This window comes from Scyliorhinus canicula, unplaced genomic scaffold, assembly GCF_902713615.1.
Source record: "Scyliorhinus canicula unplaced genomic scaffold, sScyCan1.1, whole genome shotgun sequence".
In the NCBI taxonomy this organism is placed as follows: domain Eukaryota; kingdom Metazoa; phylum Chordata; class Chondrichthyes; order Carcharhiniformes; family Scyliorhinidae; genus Scyliorhinus; species Scyliorhinus canicula.
In genome coordinates, this window is record NW_024055464.1 from 78,058 (window position 1) to 83,100 (window position 5,043).

General features: G+C 45.6%; 1 long non-coding RNA gene across 1 annotated transcript; it reads left to right on the forward strand.

Moving 5' to 3' along the window:
• Positions 1 to 470: 470 nt before the first annotated feature.
• On the forward strand, positions 471 to 4,817 carry LOC119959779. The gene is made up of 3 exons (XR_005459281.1): positions 471 to 520; positions 1,986 to 2,930; positions 4,649 to 4,817. It is a non-coding gene; the product is annotated as an uncharacterized LOC119959779 (long non-coding RNA).
• The last annotated feature ends 226 nt before the right edge of the window (positions 4,818 to 5,043 follow it).

Below are 5,043 nucleotides of genomic sequence, written 5' to 3' on the forward strand. Positions count from 1 at the left end.
TTAAATTTTGATGCCTAATTTCGAAATCCTACACTGCAGAAGGTGTCCATTCAGTCGGCACCAATCCTCTGAAAGAGCACCTACCAAGGCCCACCTCCCCATCCCCGCTTAACCTGTACATCCTTAGATTGTGAGAGGAAATGAGAGCATCAGGAGGAAACCCATGCAGACCCGGGGAGAAAGTGCAAACTCCACAAGTCACCAAAGTCCTGGAATCAAACCTAGGTCGCACGGCACTGCGCGGCAGCAGTGCTACCATGCTCACCACTGTCCACCATGCTACCTGGGTTCTTAATATTATTGATTTCCGCTGCAATCGCCAAATCACAGCGAAATAATTAACAATTCCCTGCTTGGTTAGTAGCTGCCATGGCGGGAACATTACCCGACACCCCCGCGGTCGTGAATGTCCTCTATCCATGATCACAGGTGAGCAATGCGCAAGCGCAAGACCACCCTGTATTGGAGCATGCGCAGTGATAGCGAAGGGAAGCTTATTGTTTATCGGATCTCCAAACCGGTGAGGATGCGGAAACGCGGAGGGGGCGATGGAGCCGGTGGGTGGATGGGGAGGGTTTCTAAACACCTGGTGAAGGCATAAAGCCCCGAATCCGAAGCTGCGGGTCCCACATTTGCCGCCCCGGGTCTTTTCCCCGGAGACGACCCAGACTAACGGCCGCCATCTTGTTTCACGGTGGAGAGTGCGCATGCGCTTCTGTTTGGGGAATTCGGAAGATTGTGGGCGGGGCTTCAGCGCCTCTGTTTCCAACCGGGTCCTAATATCCGGGTGGGTGCATCAGGCTGCTGGTGCTGCTGCAGCCCAGAGAATTCAATAACCATGGATACATTCAGTGTGGGAGGTTGCAGTCCCGATAGTTAGTTATCTGTAGCAGCTACTTCTCAAGGTTTAGATACATTTCAGCCCCGGCTCCTAATCTTTGGCTGCCCGTACAGCAATTTATAGAATTTGGATGCCCCTGCTAGGGGCAGCAGGGTAGCATGGTGGTTAGCATCAATGCTTCACAGCTATGATCAGGTTTCATTTGGTGGTGGGGATTACACTGGTTAAATATAAGAAATCGGAGCAGGCGTCAGCAACTACGGCAACACCACTACACCAGTACCACGTAGTGGTATTGTCACTGGACTACTAAACCAGAAACCAGGGTAATGCTTCAGGTTAAACCCAGGTTCGAATCCTGCCACTGCAGATGTTGAAATTTGAATTCAATAAGCATCTGGAATTAATAGTCTAATGATGACCATGAAACCATTGTTGATTGTCATTAAAAACTCAACTCATTCACTAACGTCCTTGAGGGAAGGAAATCTGCCGTCCTTACCCGGTCTGGCCGACATGTGACTCCAGAGCCACAGCAATGTAGTTGACTCTTAACTGCCTCCTCCAGGGCAATTAGGGATGGGCAATAAGTATGGGGCAGCACGGTAGCATGGTTGTTGGGTTACGGGTATAGGGTGGATACATGGGTTTGAGTAGGGTGATCATTGCTCGGCACAACATCGAGGGCCGAAGGGCCTGTTCTGTGCTGTACTGTTCTATGTTCTATGTTCTAAATAAAATAAAAATCAGTCCATTGAGCCTGCTCCACCATTGAATAAGGTCACTCTACTGCCGCCCCCCCATAAGAGGCTGCCGGCCTCTCTTCCATGAACCTGCCTGTGTCTGGGTGGCTCTGGTGAGGGAGCATGCGGTGTCCACCAGAACAATTGACACCTTCCACAATCAGTGGGTTCTTCGGAGTGCAGAGTGTCTCATAGACATTGGTAATAACATTCTGGTTTATTCAGGAAGATTCTTTTGCTCTTGTTGGGACTTTGTTTCTGATTTTGGTTTATTTTATTTAGATTGAACGACACGTTTGGGAGAACAAGAAAATAATGAATGTTGCATAGAAACTAGAACTGTCTGTTGTAAATTTCTATCCTGCACTGACAGCAATGACTTTTATAAACTCTGTTCATAGGATATTAGGAGATAACTTGTGGATGGGGAACTCAAACCAAGCATCACATTAAGATCTGATCATCACTTAATTCACTCGGAGCTGAATATCATCAAGCTTTGAATGTCAAAGCAGAAATATTTATCTGTTTTGACTGCGGGAAATGATTTCAGACATCAGTGTGACTGGAAAAGCACCGAGACATACACACACCCGAGTGAGAGCGTTCCAGTCGACCTTTAAGCAGTGACACAGCCTGAACAAAAATCACACCATTCACAGCGGGAATAAACCGTACATATATTCTGTGTGTGGGCGAGGCTTCAACTGATCATCCAATCTGGAGAGACACAAACTCATTCGCACTACAAAGAAACCGTGGAAATGTGGGGACTGTGGGAAGGGATTCCTTTGCCCATCCCAGCTGGAAGCTCATCGACGCAGTCACACTGGGGAGAGACCGTTCACCTGCTCCGTGTGTGGGAATGGATTCACTCTGATGTCCAGCCTTCAGTTACACCTGCGGGTTCACACTGATGAGAGACCTTTTAAATGTTCTGATTGTGAAAAATGCTTTAAAATCTCACCGGATCTGATTAAACACCAGTTTATTCACACGGACGAGAAACCATTCGGTTGTTCTCAGTGTGAGAAGAGATTCAGACAGTCGCCTCACCTTATCCAACACCAGCGAATTCACAGCGGGGAGAGGCCGTACACCTGCTCTGTGTGTGGGAAGAGATTCATTTCATCATCCAACCTGGTGAGGCACCAACAGGTTCACACAAGGGAGAAGATATTCACCTGCTCTGTGTGTGGGAAGGGCTTTACTCAGTCTTCTAACCTGCTGAGACACCAGCAAGTTCACACTGGGGAGAGGCCGTTCACCTGCTCTGTATGTGAGAAGAGATTTGCTCGATCATCTCACTTGCTGACACACCAGCGAGTTCACAAATGACTGTGGAGGTTAGATTCTGCTGTTAATCACATAATTTGTTTGTTTCTGTTGCTGTTAGTAACTCCTGTAACTAAATTGGTGATCATGAAATCAGACAGCGCTGTTGTAAGCAGACAAGGGTTAGGAGCAGGATCAGGCCAGACAACCTGTCTCAGCTACTCCGTTATTCAATACAATCATGGCTGATTAAACCTCAATTCCTCCCTCCTGTCTGTTCACCAGCACCCTTGATTCTCTGAGAGACCAAAATTCAGTCTATTTCAGTCTTCAATGTGTTCGACAATGGAAACAGAAAATTTAAATTTATAGGACCAAAGGAGGCCAGTTGGCCCATCATATATGTACCAGCCCAACCCCACTTTCTAGCTCTTAGTCTATAACCTTGTAGGTTGTTACATGTCAAATACCTCACTGTAATTATTTTTTTAGACGGTCACACTCCACCGCGTTCCTGCTGAGTAATCACAAGAAACTGAATTGTGAATCACAATGGTGGGGTTTTTACCCAGCATTCCACACATGGTGAATGTCCCCTATCTACACCACAGGAGACGAGTGCACAGGTGCAGTGTCGCCCATGTGCTGAGTCGGTCATGACCATGGACAGGTGTCACATCTGCAGCTGGTTGAAGGAGTGATGGAGTTGGCGGCTGGATGGGGAGGATTTGGAAACACTTTGTAGATCCGCAAACCCATCAGAATCATTGTCAGCTCCCTGGTTTGCAGCTGCGGAGCTTCTCCCTCCCTCCCGGGAACAGGCCCAGGTTAACGGGCACCATCCTGCTTCACACACTGGAGGGTGGTTCACATCACAGGATGGGGGAGGGGGGATAATAAATAAGAGTTTACACTTTGCACTCAAATCAATGAGGACTCTGATCTCTGGGAAGCTATGAACCTATGTCTCCCTGTGAAACATCAGCTCAGGGTCACATTGTCCAGGAAGAGAACCAGAAACCAAAACAAGAGAGAGAGAGCGAGAAAGGTTAAAGTCTGAATTGTGATGACGATACAAATATAACCAGTAATTAGAATTCATCAGATAGTTATAGTCATTAAATAAAAGTATAAAATAATGAAGGGATTGCACAATTATGATAATTTCATCAAAATATAACTGCAAGAGGTTACAAAAAGCAGGACTCCTTAACCAGCAGAATAGAAATGAAAAATTCTCTGCAATCTGTGTTTTGTATTAAATCCACAGATCATGTTTTGTCAGCTTGAGTTCATTAAATTCTCAATCATTTACATACTGTCTGTGAGTTTTATAAGGTAGATTATTTGTTCTATTATCGGATTTGTGGAGTAGAGTCCTTTGTCCTGAATTCAAATCCACATTTATGTTTGTGTGGTTGTGACAAGAGATAGTGGCAGCGGGGACGAAGGTTCAAGAGTTTTTCAGTGAAATCCAAACACAGCTTTCCAACTCACTGGGAACACATATTCAGATGATTGACTGTATAATGTTTTATCAGGATTCATGAATGAAATGAATTATCAAACATGTTTCTATCTCTGTTTGTCTAAATTTGTAAAAAGGAGACAGAAAACAATATCCAACACTTTATTTGGAATTCAGCCCAGTGGGGAGGGAGAGTGTGGGACGGGGATCTGTAGCTGTCGTGGAATAAGAGGAAAAAAATATTCCATAGAAACGAGAGTTAACTGTTCTGCATTTCTATCCTCTACGAACAGTGCTGACTTTGGTAATCTCCTTTTACAGAGCATGAAAAGGCGAGGATTTGCAGATGAGTATCGCAAACTGAACACCATGTCAAGACCTGACACAGTCACTTGATTCATCAGGACCTGAATATCATCGGCCTTTGAATGTAGAAGGAGAAATGTTTGTCTGTTCTGTCTGTGGGAAAAGATTTCAAATATCAGTGTGACTGGAAAAGCATCAAGACCCACACAACACACACCCAAGTGAGAATGTTCCAGTGAACTGACTGTGGAAACATCAGTGTCACTGGAAAAGCACCGAGACCCACACAACACACACCCAAGTGAGAGTGTTCCAGTGAACTGACTGTGGAAAGAGCTTTTACCAGTTACACAGCCTGAAGAAACATCACACCATTCACAGTGGGGAGAGACAGTGCACATGTTCTGTGT